Raw genomic sequence first — 16,582 nt, forward strand, 5'->3', positions numbered from 1 at the left:
GGCAGTGAGTGCAGGTGGGGCAGTGAGCTCAGGTGGGTCTGGAGTGGGCAGTGAGTGCTGGTGGGTCTGGAGTGGGCAGTGAGTGCCGGTGGGTCTGGAGTGGACAGTGGGTCTGGGGTGGGCAGTGAGTGCAGGTGGGTCTGGAGTGGGCAGTGAGTGCAGGTGGGTCTGGGGTGGGCAGTGAGTGCCGGTGGGTCTGGAGTGGGCAGTGAGTGCTGGTGATTCTGGAGTGGGCACTGAGTCTGGAGTGGGCAGTGAGTGCAGGTGGGGCAGTGAGTGGAGGTTGATGTGGAGTGGGCAGTGAGAGCAGGTGGGTGTGGAGTGGGCAGTGAGTCTGGAGCGGGCAGTGAGTACAGGTGGGTCTGCAGTGGGCAGTGAGTGCAGGTAAGTCTGGAGTGGGCAGTGAGTGCAGGTGGGTGCAGGTGGGTCTGGAGTGGGCAGTGAGTCTGCAGCGGTCAGTGAGTTCAGGTTGGTCTGGAGTAGGCAGTGAGTGGAGATGGGTCTGGAGTGGGCAGTGAGTGCCGGTGGGTCTGGAGTGGGCAGTGAGTGCAGGTGGGGCAGTGAGTGCAGGTGGGTCTGGAGTGGGCAGTGAGTGCAGGTGGGGCAGTGAGTGCTGGTGGGTCTGGAGTGGGCAGTGAGTGCCGGTGGGTCTGGAGTGGGGCAATAAGTGCAGGTAGGGCAGTGAGTGCAGGTGAGTCTGGTGTGGGCAGTGAGTGCCGGTGGGGCACTGAGTGCCAGTGGGGCAGTGAGTGCCAGAGGGTCTGGAGTGGGCAGTGAGTCTGGAGTGGGCAGTGAGTGCAGGTGGGGCAGTGAGTGCCGATGGGTCTGCAGTGGGCAGTGAGTGCAGGTGTGTCTGGAGTGGGCAGTGAGTGCATGTGGGGCAGGGAGCTCATGTGAGTCTGGGGTGGGCAGTGAGTGCCGGTGGGTATGGAGTGGGCAGTGAGTGCAGGTGGGTCTGGAGTGGGCAGTGGGTCTGCAGTGGGCAGTGAGTGCCAGTGGGTCTGGAGGGGGCAGTGAGTGCAGGTGGGTCTGCAGTGGGCAGTGAGTGCAGGTGGGGCAGTGAGTGGAGGTGGGTCTCAAGTGGGCAGTGAGTGCGAGTGGGGCGGTGAGTGCCGGTGGGTCTGGAGTGGGCAGTGAGTGCAGGTGGGGCAGTGAGCTCAGGTGAGCCTGGAGTGGGCAGTGAGTGCAGCTGGGTCTGGAGTGGGCAGTGGGTCTGCAGTGGGCAGTGAGTGCAGGTGAGTCTGGAGTGGGTGGGTGAGTTCAGGTGGGTCTGCAGTGGGCAGTGAGTCTGGAGTGGGCAGTGAGTGAAGGTGGGTCTGGAGTGGGCAGTGGGTCTGCAGTGGGCAGTGAGTGCTGGTGACTCTGGAGTGGGCAGTGAGTGCAGGTGGGACAGTGAGTGCAGGTGGGGCAGTGAGCTCAGGTGGGTCTGGAGTGGGCAGTGAGTGCCGGTGGGGCAGTGAGTGCAGGTTGGTCTGGAGTGGGCAGTGAGTACAGGAGGGTGTGGAGTGGGCATTGAGTCTGGAGTGGGCAGTGAGTGCCGGTGGGTCTGGAGCGGGCAGTGAGTGCAGATGGGGCAGTGAGTGCAGGTGAGTCTGGAGTGGGCAGTGAGTCTGGAGTGGGCAGTGAGTGCAGGTGGGGCAGAGAGTGGAGGTGGGCTTGGAGTGGGCAGTGAGTGCCGGTGGGTCTGGAGTGGGCAGTTAGTGCAGGTGGGGCAGTGAGTGCCGGTGAGTCTGGAGTAGGTAGTGAGCGCGGGTGGGTCTGGAGTGGGCCATGATGTCAGGTGGGTCTGGAGTGGGCAGTGAGTGCAGGTGGGACTGGAGTGGGCAGTAAGTGGAGATGGGTCTGTAGTGGGCAGTGAGTGCCAGTGGGTCTGGAGTGGGCAGTGAGTGCAGGTGGGGCAGTGAGTGCAGGTGGGTCTGGAGTGAGCAGTGAGTGCAGGTGGGACTGCAGTGGGCAGTCAGTGCAGGTGGGTCTGGAGGGGGCAGTGAGTGCAGGTGGGTCTGGAGTGGGCAGTGAGTGCAAGTGGGGCAGTGAGTGCAGGTGGGGCAGTGAGCTCAGGTGGGTCTGGAGTGGGCAGTGAGTGCTGGTGGGTCTGGAGTGGGCAGTGAGTGCCGGTGGGTCTGGAGTGGACAGTGGGTCTGGAGTGGGCAGTGAGTGCAGGTGGGGCAGTGAGTGCAGGTGGGTCTGGAGAGAGCAGTGAGTGCAGGTGGGACTGCAGTGGGCAGTCAGTGCAGGTGGGTGTGGAGGGGGCAGTCAGTGCAGGTGGGTCTGGAGTGGGCAGTGAGTGCAAGTGGGGCAGTGAGTGCAGGTGGGACAGTGAGCTCAGGTGGGTCTGGAGTGGGCAGTGAGTGCTGGTGGGTCTGGAGTGGGCAGTGAGTGCCGGTGGGTCTGGAGTGGACAGTGGGTCTGGGGTGGGCAGTGAGTGCAGGTGGGTCTGGAGTGGGCAGTGAGTGTAGGTGGGTCTGGGGTGGGCAGTGAGTGCCGGTGGGTCTGAAGTGGGCAGTGAGTGCAGGTGGGGCAGTCAGTGGTGGTGGGTCTGGAGTGGGCAGTGAGTGCAGGTGGGTCTGGAGTGGGCAGTGAGTCTGGAGCGGGCAGTGAGTTCAGGTGGGTCTAGAGTGGGTAGTGAGTGCAGGTGTCTGGAGTGGGCAGTGAGTGCAGGTGGGTCTGCAGTGGGCAGTGAGTGCAGGTAAGTCTGGAGTGGGCAGTGAGTGCAGGTGGGTGCAGGTGGGTCTAGAGTGGGCAGTGAGTCTGGAGCGGGCAGTGAGTTCAGGTGGGTCTGGAGTGGGCAGTGAGTGCACGTGGGTCTGGAGTGGGCAGTGAGTGCAGGGGGTGCAGTGAGTGCAGGTGGGCCTGGAGTGGGCAGTGAGTGCGGGTGGGGCAGTGAGTGCCAGTGGGTCTGGAGTGGGGCAGTGAGTGCAGGTAGGGCAGGGAGTGGAGGTGAGTCTGGTGTGGGCAGTGAGTGCCGGTGGGGCAGTGAGTGCCGGTGGGTCTGGAGTGGGCAGTGAGTGCAGGTGTGTCTGGAGTGGGCAGTGAGTGCCGGTGGGACTGGAGTGGGCAGTGAGTCTGGAGTGGGCAGTGATTGTAGAGTGGGCAGTGAGTGCAGGTGAGTCTGGAGTGGGCAGTGAGTGTAGGTGGGTCTGGAGTGGGCAGTGAGTGCAGGTGAGTCTGGAGTGGGCAGTGAGTGCAGGTGGGTCTGGAGTGGGCAGTGAGTGCCGGTGGGTCTGGAGTGGGCAGTTAGTGCAGGTTGGTCTGGAGTGGGCAGTGAGTGCAGGTGGGTCTGGAGTGGGCAGTGAGTACAGGTGGGGCAGTGAGTGCAGGTGGGTCTGGAGTGGGCAGTGAGTGCAGGTGGGTCTGGAGTGGACAGTGAGTGCAGGTGGGGCAGTGAGTGCTGGTGGGTCTGGAGTGGGCAGTGAGTGCAGGGGGCAGTGAGTGCCGGTGGGTATGGAGTGGGTAGTGAGTGCAGGTGGGTCTGGGGTGGGTGAGTTCAGGTGGGTCTGGAGTGGGCAGTGAGTCTGGAGTGGGCAGTGAGTGCAGGTGGGTCTGGAGTGGGCAGTGGGTCTGCAGTGGGCAGTGAGTGTAGATGAGTCTGGAGTGGGCAGTGAGTGCAGGTTGGTCTGCAGTGGGCAGTGAGTGCCGGTGGGGCAGTGAGTGCCGGTGGGTCTGGAGTGGGCAGTGAGTGCCGGTGGGGCAGTGAGTGCAGGTGGGTCTGGAGTGGGCAGTGAGTGCCGGTTAGTCTGGAGTGGGCAGTGAGTGCAGGTGGGTCTGGAGTGGGCAGTGAGTGCCGGTGGGTCTGGAGTGGGGCAGTGAGTGCAGGTGTGTCTGGAGTGGGCAGTGGGTGCAGATGAGTCTGGAGTGGGCAGTGAGTCTGGAGTGGGCAGTGAGTCTGGAGTGGGCAGTGAGTGCCGGTGGGTCTGGAGTGGGCAGTGAGTGCAGGTGGGGCAGTGAGTGCCGGTGGGTCTGGAGTGGGCAGTGAGTGCCGGTGGGTCAGTGAGTGGAGATGGGTCTGGAGTGGGCAGTGAGTTCAGGTGGGCCTGGTGTGGGCAGTGAATGCTGGTGGGTCTGGAGTGGGCAGTGAGTGCAGGTGGGTCTGGAGTGGGCAGTAAGTGCAGGTGGGGAAGTGAGTGCAGGTGAGTCTGGAGTGGGCAGTGAGTGCAGGTGGGTTTGCAGTGGGCAGTGAGGTCAGGTGGGTCTGGAGTGGGCAGTGAGTTAAGGTGGGACTGGAGTGGGCAGTGAGTGCAGGTGGGTCTGGAGGGGGCAGTGAGTGCAGGTGGGTCTGGAGTGGGCAGTGAGTGCAGGTGGGGCAGTGAATGCAGGTGGGGCAGTGAGCTCAGGCGGGTCTGGAGTGGGCAGTAAGTGCCGGTGGGGCACTTTGTGCAGGTGGGTCTGGAGTGGGCAGTGAGTGCAGGTGGGTGTGGAGTGGGCATTGAGTCTGGAGTGGGCAGTGAGAGCAGGTGGGGCAGTAAGTGCCGGTGGGTCTGGAGTTGGAAGTGAGTGCCTTTGGGTCTGGAGTGGGCAGTGAGTGCAGGTGGGGCAGTGAGTGCAGGTGTGTCTGGAGTGGGCAGTGAGTCTGGAGTGGGCAGTGAGTGCAGGTGGGGCAGTGAGTGCCGGTGGGTCCGGAGTAGGTAGTGAGAGCGGGTGGGTCTGGAGTGGGCCATGATGTCAGGTGGGTCTGGAGTGGGCAGTGAGTGCAGGTGGGACTGGAGTGGGCAGTAAGTGGAGATGGGTCTGTAGTGGGCAGTGAGTGCCAGTGGGTCTGGAGTGGGTCTGGAGTGGGCAGTGAGTGCAGGTGGGGCAGTGAGTGCAGGTGGGTCTGGAGTGAGCAGTGAGTGCAGGTGGGACTGCAGTGGGCAGTCAGTGCAGGTGGGTCTGGAGGGGGCAGTGAGTGCAGGTGGGTCTGGAGTGGGCAGTGAGTGCAAGTGGGGCAGTGAGTGCAGGTGGGGCAGTGAGCTCAGGTGGGTCTGGAGTGGGCAGTGAGTGCTGGTGGGTCTGGAGTGGGCAGTGAGTGCCGGTGGGTCTGGAGTGGACAGTGGGTCTGGGGTGGGCAGTGAGTGCAGGTGGGTCTGGAGTGGGCAGTGAGTGCAGGTGGGTCTGGGGTGGGCAGTGAGTGCCGGTGGGTCTGGAGTGGGCAGTGAGTGCAGGTGGGGCAGTGAGTGGTCGTGGGTCTGGAGTGGGCAGTGAGTGCAGGTGGGTCTGGAGTGGGCAGTGAGTCTGGAGCGGGCAGTGAGTTCAGGTGGGTCTAGAGTGGGTAGTGAGTGCAGGTGTCTGGAGTGGGCAGTGAGTGCAGGTGGGTCTGCAGTGGGCAGTGAGTGCAGGTAAGTCTGGAGTGGGCAGTGGGTCTGGAGTGGGCAGTGAGTGCAGGTGGGGCAGTGAGTGCAGGTGGGTCTGGAGAGAGCAGTGAGTGCAGGTGGGACTGCAGTGGGCAGTCAGTGCAGGTGGGTCTGGAGGGGGCAGTCAGTGCAGGTGGGTCTGGAGTGGGCAGTGAGTGCAAGTGGGGCAGTGAGTGCAGGTGGGGCAGTGAGCTCAGGTGGGTCTGGAGTGGGCAGTGAGTGCTGGTGGGTCTGGAGTGGGCAGTGAGTGCCGGTGGGTCTGGAGTGGACAGTGGGTCTGGGGTGGGCAGTGAGTGCAGGTGGGTCTGGAGTGGGCAGTGAGTGTAGGTGGGTCTGGGGTGGGCAGTGAGTGTCGGTGGGTCTGGAGTGGGCAGTGAGTGCAGGTGGGGCAGTGAGTGGTGGTGGGTCTGGAGTGGGCAGTGAGTGCAGGTGGGTCTGGAGTGGGCAGTGAGTCTGGAGCGGGCAGTGAGTTCAGGTGGGTCTAGAGTGGGTAGTGAGTGCAGGTGTCTGGAGTGGGCAGTGAGTGCAGGTGGGTCTGCAGTGGGCAGTGAGTGCAGGTAAGTCTGGAGTGGGCAGTGAGTGCAGGTGGGTGCAGGTGGGTCTAGAGTGGGCAGTGAGTCTGGAGCGGGCAGTGAGTTCAGGTGGGTCTGGAGTGGGCAGTGAGTGCACGTGGGTCTGGAGTGGGCAGTGAGTGCAGGGGGTGCAGTGAGTGCAGGTGGGCCTGGAGTGGGCAGTGAGTGCGGGTGGGGCAGTGAGTGCAAGTGGGTCTGGAGTGGGGCAGTGAGTGCAGGTAGGGCAGGGAGTGCAGGTGAGTCTGGTGTGGGCAGTGAGTGCCGGTGGGGCAGTGAGTGCCGGTGGGTCTGGAGTGGGCAGTGAGTGCAGGTGTGTCTGGAGAGGGCAGTGAGTGCCGGTGGGACTGGAGTGGGCAGTGAGTCTGGAGTGGGCAGTGACTGTAGAGTGGGCAGTGAGTGCAGGTGAGTCTGGAGTGGGCAGTGAGTGTAGGTGGGTCTGGAGTGGGCAGTGAGTGCAGGTGAGTCTGGAGTGGGCAGTGAGTGCAGGAGGGTCTGGAGTGGGCAGTGAGTGCCGGTGGGTCTGGAGTGGGCAGTTAGTGCAGGTTGGTCTGGAGTGGGCAGTGAGTGCAGGTGGGTCTGGAGTGGGCAGTGAGTACAGGTGGGGCAGTGAGTGCAGGTGGGTCTGGAGTGGGCAGTGAGTGCAGGTGGGTCTGGAGTGGACAGTGAGTGCAGGTGGGCAGTGAGTGCTGGTGGGTCTGGAGTGGGCAGTGAGTGCAGGTGGGGCAGTGAGTGCCGGTGGGTATGGAGTGGGTAGTGAGTGCAGGTGGGTCTGGGGTGGGTGAGTTCAGGTGGGTCTGGAGTGGGCAGTGAGTCTGGAGTGGGCAGTGAGTGCATGTGGGTCTGGAGTGGGCAGTGGGTCTGCAGTGGGCAGTGAGTGCCGGTGGGTCTGGAGTGGGCAGTGAGTGCAGGTGTGTCTGGAGTGGGCAGTGAGTGCCGGTGGGACTGGAGTGGGCAGTGAGTCTGGAGTGGGCAGTGACTGTAGAGTGTGTAGTGAGTGAAGGTGAGTCTGGAGTGGGCAGTGAGTGTAGGTGGGTCTGGAGTGGGCAGTGAGTGCAGGTGAGTCTGGAGTGGGCAGTGAGTGCAGGTGGGTCTGGAGTGGGCAGTGAGTGCCGGTGGGTCTGGAGTGGGCAGTTAGTGCAGGTTGGTCTGGAGTGGGCAGTGAGTGCAGGTGGGTCTGGAGTGGGCAGTGAGTACAGGTGGGGCAGTGAGTGCAGGTGGGTCTGGAGTGGGCAGTGAGTGCAGGTGGGTCTGGAGTGGACAGTGAGTGCAGGTGGGGCAGTGAGTGCTGGTGGGTCTGGAGTGGGCAGTGAGTGCAGGTGGGGCAGTGAGTGCCGGTGGGTATGGAGTCGGTAGTGAGTGCAGGTGGGTCTGGGGTGGGTGAGTTCAGGTGGGTCTGGAGTGGGCAGTGAGTCTGGAGTGGGCAGTGAGTGCAGGTGGGTCTGGAGTGGGCAGTGGGTCTGCAGTGGGCAGTGAGTGTAGATGAGTCTGGAGTGGGCAGTGAGTGCAGGTTGGTCTGCAGTGGGCAGTGAGTGCCGGTGGGGCAGTGAGTGCCGGTGGGTCTGGAGTGGGCAGTGAGTGCCGGTGGGGCAGTGAGTGCAGTTGGGTCTGGAGTGGGCAGTGAGTGCCGGTTAGTCTGGAGTGGGCAGTGAGTGCAGGTGGGTCTGGAGTGGGCAGTGAGTGCCGGTGGGTCTGGAGTGGGGCAGTGAGTGCAAGTGTGTCTGGAGTGGGCAGTGGGTGCAGGTGAGTCTGGAGTGGGCAGTGAGTCTGGAGTGGGCAGTGAGTGCCGGTGGGTCTGGAGTGGGCAGTGAGTGCAGGTGGGGCAGTGAGTGCCGGTGGGTCTGGAGTGGGCAGTGAGTGCCGGTGGGTCAGTGAGTGGAGATGGGTCTGGAGTGGGCAGTGAGTTCAGGTGGGCCTGGTGTGGGCAGTGAATGCTGGTGGGTCTGGAGTGGGCAGTGAGTGCAGGTGGGTCTGGAGTGGGCAGTAAGTGCAGGTGGGGAAGTGAGTGCAGGTGAGTCTGGAGTGGGCAGTGAGTGCAGGTGGGTTTGCAGTGGGCAGTGAGGTCAGGTGGGTCTGGAGTGGGCAGTGAGTTAAGGTGGGACTGGAGTGGGCAGTGAGTGCAGGTGGGTCTGGAGGGGGCAGTGAGTGCAGGTGGGTCTGGAGTGGGCAGTGAGTGCAGGTGGGGCAGTGAATGCAGGTGGGGCAGTGAGCTCAGGTGGGTCTGGAGTGGGCAGTAAGTGCCGGTGGGGCACTTTGTGCAGGTGGGTCTGGAGTGGGCAGTGAGTGCAGGTGGGTGTGGAGTGGGCATTGAGTCTGGAGTGGGCAGTGAGTGCAGGTGGGGCAGTAAGTGCCGGTGGGTCTGGAGTTGGAAGTGAGTGCCTTTGGGTCTGGAGTGGGCAGTGAGTGCAGGTGGGGCAGTGAGTGCAGGTGAGTCTGGAGTGGGCAGTGAGTCTGGAGTGGGCAGTGAGTGCAGGTGGGGCAGTGAGTGCCGGTGGGTCTGGAGTAGGTAGTGAGCGCGGGTGGGTCTGGAGTGGGCCATGATGTCAGGTGGGTCTGGAGTGGGCAGTGAGTGCAGGTGGGAATGGAGTGGGCAGTAAGTGGAGATGGGTCTGTAGTGGGCAGTGAGTGCCAGTGGGTCTGGAGTGCGCAGTGGGTCTGGAGTGGGCAGTGAGTGCAGGTGGGGCAGTGAGTGCAGGTGGGTCTGGAGTGAGCAGTGAGTGCAGGTGGGACTGCAGTGGGCAGTCAGTGCAGGTGGGTCTGGAGGGGACAGTGAGTGCAGGTGGGTCTGGAGTGGGCAGTGAGTGCAAGTGGGGCAGTGAGTGCAGGTGGGGCAGTGAGCTCAGGTGGGTCTGGAGTGGACAGTGAGTGCTGGTGGGTCTGGAGTGGGCAGTGAGTGCCGGTGGGTCTGGAGTGGACAGTGGGTCTGGGGTGGGCAGTGAGTGCAGGTGGGTCTGGAGTGGGCAGTGAGTGCAGGTGGGTCTGGGGTGGGCAGTGAGTGCCGGTGGGTCTGGAGTGGGCAGTGAGTGCAGGTGGGGCAGTGAGTGGTGGTGGGTCTGGAGTGGGCAGTGAGTGCAGGTGGGTCTGGAGTGGGCAGTGAGTCTGGAGCGGGCAGTGAGTTCAGGTGGGTCTAGAGTGGGTAGTGAGTGCAGGTGTCTGGAGTGGGCAGTGAGTGCAGGTGAGTCTGCAGTGGGCAGTGAGTGCAGGTAAGTCTGGAGTGGGCAGTGAGTGCAGGTGGGTGCAGGTGGGTCTAGAGTGGGCAGTGAGTCTGGAGCGGGCAGTGAGTTCAGGTGGGTCTGGAGTGGGCAGTGAGTGCACGTGGGTCTGGAGTGGGCAGTGAGTGCAGGGGGTGCAGTGAGAGCAGGTGGGCCTGGAGTGGGCAGTGAGTGCGGGTGGGGCAGTGAGTGCCAGTGGGTCTGGAGTGGGGCAGTGAGTGCAGGTAGGGCAGGGAGTGCAGGTGAGTCTGGTGTGGGCAGTGAGTGCCAGTGGGGCAGTGAGTGCCGGTGGGTCTGGAGTGGGCAGTGAGTGCAGGTGTGTCCGGAGTGGGCAGTGAGTGCCGGTGGGACTGGAGTGGGCAGTGAGTCTGGAGTGGGCAGTGACTGTAGAGTGGGCAGTGAGTGCAGGTGGGTCTGGAGTGGGCAGTGAGTGTAGGTGGGTCTGGAGTGGGCAGTGAGTGCAGGTGAGTCTGGAGTGGGCAGTGAGTGCAGGTGGGTCTGGAGTGGGCAGTGAGTGCCGGTGGGTCTGGAGTGGGCAGTTAGTGCAGGTTGGTCTGGAGTGGGCAGTGAGTGCAGGTGGGTCTGGAGTGGGCAGTGAGTACAGGTGGGGCAGTGAGTGCAGGTGGGTCTGGAGTGGGCAGTGAGTGCAGGTGGGTCTGGAGTGGACAGTGAGTGCAGGTGGGGCAGTGAGTGCTGGTGGGTCTGGAGTGGGCAGTGAGTGCAGGTGGGGCAGTGAGTGCCGGTGGGTATGGAGTGGGTAGTGAGTGCAGGTGGGTCTGGGGTGGGTGAGTTCAGGTGGGTCTGGAGTGGGCAGTGAGTCTGGAGTGGGCAGTGAGTGCAGGTGGGTCTGGAGTGGGCAGTGGGTCTGCAGTGGGCGGTGAGTGTAGATGAGTCTGGAGTGGGCAGTGAGTGCAGGTGGGTCTGCAGTGGGCAGTGAGTGCCGGTGGGGCAGTGAGTGCCGGTGGATCTGGAGTGGGCAGTGAGTGCCGGTGGGGCAGTGAGTGCAGGTGGGTCTGGAGTGGGCAGTGAGTGCCGGTGGGTCTGGAGTGGGGCAGTGAGTGCAGGTGGGTCTGGAGTGGGCAGTGGGTGCAGGTGAGTCTGGAGTGGGCAGTGAGTCTGGAGTGGGCAGTGAGTCTGGAGTGGGCAGTGAGTGCCGGTGGGTCTGGAGTGGGCAGTGAGTGCAGGTGGGGCAGTGAGTGCCGGTGGGTCTGGAGTGGGCAGTGAGTGCCGGTGGGTCAGTGAGTGGAGATGGGTCTGGAGTGGGAAGTGAGTTCAGGTGGGCCTGGTGTGGGCAGTGAATGCTGGTGGGTCTGGAGTGGGCAGTGAGTGCCGGTGGGACTGGAGTGGGCAGTGAGTCTGGAGTGGGCAGTGACTCTAGAGTGGGCAGTGAGTGCAGGTGAGTCTGGAGTGGGCAGTGAGTGTAGGTGGGGCAGTGAGTGCCGGTGGGTCTGGAGTGGGCAGTGAGTGCAGGTGGGGCAGTGAGTGCAGGTGTGTCTGGAGTAGGTAGTGAGTGCGGGTGGGTCTGGAGTGGGCCGTGAGGTCAGGTGGGTCTGGAGTGGGCAGTGAGTGCAGGTGGGACTGGAGTGGGCAGTGACTGTCGGTGGGTCTGGAGTGGGCAGTGAGTCTGGAGCGGGCAGAGAGTTCAGGTGGGTCTAGAGTGGGTAGTGAGTGCAGGTGTCTGGAGTGGGCAGTGAGTGCAGGTGGGTCTGCAGTGGGCAGTGAGTGCAGGTAAGTCTGGAGTGGGCAGTGAGTGCAGGTGGGTGCAGGTGGGTCTAGAGTGGGCAGTGAGTCTGGAGCGGGCAGTGAGTTCAGGTGGGTCTGGAGTGGGCAGTGAGTGCACGTGGGTCTGGAGTGGGCAGTGAGTGCAGGGGGTGCAGTGAGTGCAGGTGGGCCTGGAGTGGGCAGTGAGTGCGGGTGGGGCAGTGAGTGCCAGTGGGTCTGGAGTGGGGCAGTGAGTGCAGGTAGGGCAGTGAGTGCGGGTGAGTCTGGAGTGGGCAGTGAGTGCAGGTGGGTCTGGAGTGGGCAGTGAGTGCAGGTGGGTCTGGAGGGGGCAGTCAGTGCAGGTGGGTCTGGAGTGGGCAGTGAGTGCAAGTGGGGCAGTGAGTGCAGGTGGGGCAGTGAGTGCAGGTGGGTCAGTGAGCTCAGGTGGGTCTGGAGTGGGCAGTGAGTGCTGGTGGGTCTGGAGTGGGCAGTGAGTGCCGGTGGGTCTGGAGTGGACAGTGGGTCTGGGGTGGGCAGTGAGTGCAGGTGGGTCTGGAGTGGGCAGTGAGTGTAGGTGGGTCTGGGGTGGGCAGTGAGTGCCGGTGGGTCTGGAGTGGGCAGTGAGTGCAGGTGGGGCAGTGAGTGGTGGTGGGTCTGGAGTGGGCAGTGAGTGCAGGTGGGTCTGGAGTGGGCAGTGAGTTCAGGTGGGTCTAGAGTGGGTAGTGAGTGCAGGTGTCTGGAGTGGGCAGTGAGTGCAGGTGGGTCTGCAGTGGGCAGTGAGTGCAGGTAAGTCTGGAGTGGGCAGTGAGTGCAGGTGGGTGCAGGTGGGTCTAGAGTGGGCAGTGAGTCTGGAGCGGGCAGTGAGTTCAGGTGGGTCTGGAGTGGGCAGTGAGTGCACGTGGGTCTGGAGTGGGCAGTGAGTGCAGGGGGTGCAGTGAGTGCAGGTGGGCCTGGAGTGGGCAGTGAGTGCGGGTGGGGCAGTGAGTGCCAGTGGGTCTGGAGTGGGGCAGTGAGTGCAGGTAGGGCAGTGAGTGCAGGTGGGTCTGGAGTGGGCAGTGAGTGCAGGTGGGTCTGGGGTGGGCAGTGAGTGCCGGTGGGTCTGGAGTGGGCAGTGAGTGCAGGTGGGGCAGTGAGTGGTGGTGGGTCTGGAGTGGGCAGTGAGTGCAGGTGGGTCTGGAGTGGGCAGTGAGTCTGGAGCGGGCAGTGAGTTCAGGTGGGTCTAGAGTGGGTAGTGAGTGCAGGTGTCTGGAGTGGGCAGTGAGTGCAGGTGAGTCTGCAGTGGGCAGTGAGTGCAGGTAAGTCTGGAGTGGGCAGTGAGTGCAGGTGGGTGCAGGTGGGTCTAGAGTGGGCAGTGAGTCTGGAGCGGGCAGTGAGTTCAGGTGGGTCTGGAGTGGGCAGTGAGTGCACGTGGGTCTGGAGTGGGCAGTGAGTGCAGGGGGTGCAGTGAGAGCAGGTGGGCCTGGAGTGGGCAGTGAGTGCGGGTGGGGCAGTGAGTGCCAGTGGGTCTGGAGTGGGGCAGTGAGTGCAGGTAGGGCAGGGAGTGCAGGTGAGTCTGGTGTGGGCAGTGAGTGCCAGTGGGGCAGTGAGTGCCGGTGGGTCTGGAGTGGGCAGTGAGTGCAGGTGTGTCCGGAGTGGGCAGTGAGTGCCGGTGGGACTGGAGTGGGCAGTGAGTCTGGAGTGGGCAGTGACTGTAGAGTGGGCAGTGAGTGCAGGTGGGTCTGGAGTGGGCAGTGAGTGTAGGTGGGTCTGGAGTGGGCAGTGAGTGCAGGTGAGTCTGGAGTGGGCAGTGAGTGCAGGTGGGTCTGGAGTGGGCAGTGAGTGCCGGTGGGTCTGGAGTGGGCAGTTAGTGCAGGTTGGTCTGGAGTGGGCAGTGAGTGCAGGTGGGTCTGGAGTGGGCAGTGAGTACAGGTGGGGCAGTGAGTGCAGGTGGGTCTGGAGTGGGCAGTGAGTGCAGGTGGGTCTGGAGTGGACAGTGAGTGCAGGTGGGGCAGTGAGTGCTGGTGGGTCTGGAGTGGGCAGTGAGTGCAGGTGGGGCAGTGAGTGCCGGTGGGTATGGAGTGGGTAGTGAGTGCAGGTGGTTCTGGGGTGGGTGAGTTCAGGTGGGTCTGGAGTGGGCAGTGAGTCTGGAGTGGGCAGTGAGTGCAGGTGGGTCTGGAGTGGGCAGTGGGTCTGCAGTGGGCGGTGAGTGTAGATGAGTCTGGAGTGGGCAGTGAGTGCAGGTGGGTCTGCAGTGGGCAGTGAGTGCCGGTGGGGCAGTGAGTGCCGGTGGATCTGGAGTGGGCAGTGAGTGCCGGTGGGGCAGTGAGTGCAGGTGGGTCTGGAGTGGGCAGTGAGTGCCGGTGGGTCTGGAGTGGGGCAGTGAGTGCAGGTGGGTCTGGAGTGGGCAGTGGGTGCAGGTGAGTCTGGAGTGGGCAGTGAGTCTGGAGTGGGCAGTGAGTCTGGAGTGGGCAGTGAGTGCCGGTGGGTCTGGAGTGGGCAGTGAGTGCAGGTGGGGCAGTGAGTGCCGGTGGGTCTGGAGTGGGCAGTGAGTGCCGGTGGGTCAGTGAGTGGAGATGGGTCTGGAGTGGGAAGTGAGTTCAGGTGGGCCTGGTGTGGGCAGTGAATGCTGGTGGGTCTGGAGTGGGCAGTGAGTGCCGGTGGGACTGGAGTGGGCAGTGAGTCTGGAGTGGGCAGTGACTCTAGAGTGGGCAGTGAGTGCAGGTGAGTCTGGAGTGGGCAGTGAGTGTAGGTGGGGCAGTGAGTGCCGGTGGGTCTGGAGTGGGCAGTGAGTGCAGGTGGGGCAGTGAGTGCAGGTGTGTCTGGAGTAGGTAGTGAGTGCGGGTGGGTCTGGAGTGGGCCGTGAGGTCAGGTGGGTCTGGAGTGGGCAGTGAGTGCAGGTGGGACTGGAGTGGGCAGTGACTGTCGGTGGGTCTGGAGTGGGCAGTGAGTCTGGAGCGGGCAGAGAGTTCAGGTGGGTCTAGAGTGGGTAGTGAGTGCAGGTGTCTGGAGTGGGCAGTGAGTGCAGGTGGGTCTGCAGTGGGCAGTGAGTGCAGGTAAGTCTGGAGTGGGCAGTGAGTGCAGGTGGGTGCAGGTGGGTCTAGAGTGGGCAGTGAGTCTGGAGCGGGCAGTGAGTTCAGGTGGGTCTGGAGTGGGCAGTGAGTGCACGTGGGTCTGGAGTGGGCAGTGAGTGCAGGGGGTGCAGTGAGTGCAGGTGGGCCTGGAGTGGGCAGTGAGTGCGGGTGGGGCAGTGAGTGCCAGTGGGTCTGGAGTGGGGCAGTGAGTGCAGGTAGGGCAGTGAGTGCGGGTGAGTCTGGAGTGGGCAGTGAGTGCAGGTGGGTCTGGAGTGGGCAGTGAGTGCAGGTGGGTCTGGAGGGGGCAGTCAGTGCAGGTGGGTCTGGAGTGGGCAGTGAGTGCAAGTGGGGCAGTGAGTGCAGGTGGGGCAGTGAGTGCAGGTGGGTCAGTGAGCTCAGGTGGGTCTGGAGTGGGCAGTGAGTGCTGGTGGGTCTGGAGTGGGCAGTGAGTGCCGGTGGGTCTGGAGTGGACAGTGGGTCTGGGGTGGGCAGTGAGTGCAGGTGGGTCTGGAGTGGGCAGTGAGTGTAGGTGGGTCTGGGGTGGGCAGTGAGTGCCGGTGGGTCTGGAGTGGGCAGTGAGTGCAGGTGGGGCAGTGAGTGGTGGTGGGTCTGGAGTGGGCAGTGAGTGCAGGTGGGTCTGGAGTGGGCAGTGAGTTCAGGTGGGTCTAGAGTGGGTAGTGAGTGCAGGTGTCTGGAGTGGGCAGTGAGTGCAGGTGGGTCTGCAGTGGGCAGTGAGTGCAGGTAAGTCTGGAGTGGGCAGTGAGTGCAGGTGGGTGCAGGTGGGTCTAGAGTGGGCAGTGAGTCTGGAGCGGGCAGTGAGTTCAGGTGGGTCTGGAGTGGGCAGTGAGTGCACGTGGGTCTGGAGTGGGCAGTGAGTGCAGGGGGTGCAGTGAGTGCAGGTGGGCCTGGAATGGGCAGTGAGTGCGGGTGGGGCAGTGAGTGCCAGTGGGTCTGGAGTGGGGCAGTGAGTGCAGGTAGGGCAGGGAGTGCAGGTGAGTCTGGTGTGGGCAGTGAGTGCCGGTGGGGCAGTGAGTGCCGGTGGGTCTGGAGTGGGCAGTGAGTGCAGGTGTGTCTGGAGTGGGCAGTGAGTGCCGGTGGGACTGGAGTGGGCAGTGAGTCTGGAGTGGGCAGTGACTGTAGAGTGGGCAGTGAGTGCAGGTGAGTCTGGAGTGGGCAGTGAGTGTAGGTGGGTCTGGAGTGGGCAGTGAGTGCAGGTGAGTCTGGAGTGGGCAGTGAGTGCAGGTGGGTCTGGAGTGGGCAGTGAGTGCCGGTGGGTCTGGAGTGGGCAGTTAGTGCAGGTTGGTCTGGAGTGGGCAGTGAGTGCAGGTGGGTCTGGAGTGGGCAGTGAGTACAGGTGGGGCAGTGAGTGCAGGTGGGTCTGGAGGTGGCAGTGAGTGCAGGTGGGTCTGGAGTGGACAGTGAGTGCAGGTGGGGCAGTGAGTGCTGGTGGGTCTGGAGTGGGCAGTGAGTGCAGGTGGGGCAGTGAGTGCCGGTGGGTATGGAGTGGGTAGTGAGTGCAGGTGGGTCTGGGGTGGGTGAGTTCAGGTGGGTCTGGAGTGGGCAGTGAGTCTGGAGTGGGCAGTGAGTGCAGGTGGGTCTGGAGTGGGCAGTGGGTCTGCAGTGGGCAGTGAGTGTAGATGAGTCTGGAGTGGGCAGTGAGTGCAGGTGGGTCTGCAGTGGGCAGTGAGTGCCGGTGGGGCAGTGAGTGCCGGTGGGTCTGGAGTGGGCAGTGAGTGCCGGTGGGGCAGTGAGTGCAGGTGGGTCTGGAGTGGGCAGTGAGTGCCGGTTAGTCTGGAGTGGGCAGTGAGTGCAGGTGGGTCTGGAGTGGGCAGTGAGTGCCGGTGGGTCTGGAGTGGGGCAGTGAGTGCAGGTGTGTCTGGAGTGGGCAGTGGGTGCAGGTGAGTCTGGAGTGGGCAGTGAGTCTGGAGTGGGCAGTGAGTGCCGGTGGGTCTGGAGTGGGCAGTGAGTGCAGGTGGGGCAGTGAGTGCCAGTGGGTCTGGAGTGGGCAGTGAGTGCCGGTGGGTCAGTGAGTGGAGATGGGTCTGGAGTGGGCAGTGAGTTCAGGTGGGCCTGGTGTGGGCAGTGAATGCTGGTGGGTCTGGAGTGGGCAGTGAGTGCAGGTGGGTCTGGAGTGGGCAGTAAGTGCAGGTGGGGATGTGAGTGCAGGTGAGTCTGGAGTGGGCAGTGAGTGCAGGTGGGTTTGCAGTGGGCAGTGAGGTCAGGTGGGTCTGGAGTGGGCAGTGAGTTAAGGTGGGACTGGAGTGGGCAGTGAGTGCAGGTGGGTCTGGAGGGGGCAGTGAGTGCAGGTGGGTCTGGAGTGGGCAGTGAATGCAGGTGGGGCAGTGAATGCAGGTGGGGCAGTGAGCTCAGGTGGGTCTGGAGTGGGCAGTAAGTGCCGGTGGGGCACTTTGTGCAGGTGGGTCTGGAGTGGGCAGTGAGTGCAGGTGGGTGTGGAGTGGGCATTGAGTCTGGAGTGGGCAGTGAGTGCAGGTGGGGCAGTAAGTGCCGGTGGGTCTGGAGTTGGAAGTGAGTGCCTTTGGGTCTGGAGTGGGCAGTGAGTGCAGGTGGGGCAGTGAGTGCAGGTGAGTCTGGAGTGGGCAGTGAGTCTGGAGTGGGCAGTGAGTGCAGGTGGGGCAGTGAGTGCCGGTGGGTCTGGAGTAGGTAGTGAGCGCGGGTGGGTCTGGAGTGGGCCATGATGTCAGGTGGGTCTGGAGTGGGCAGTG

The sequence above is a fragment of the Pleurodeles waltl genome, unplaced genomic scaffold (genome assembly GCF_031143425.1).
Source record: "Pleurodeles waltl isolate 20211129_DDA unplaced genomic scaffold, aPleWal1.hap1.20221129 scaffold_58, whole genome shotgun sequence".
In the NCBI taxonomy this organism is placed as follows: Eukaryota; Metazoa; Chordata; class Amphibia; order Caudata; family Salamandridae; genus Pleurodeles; species Pleurodeles waltl.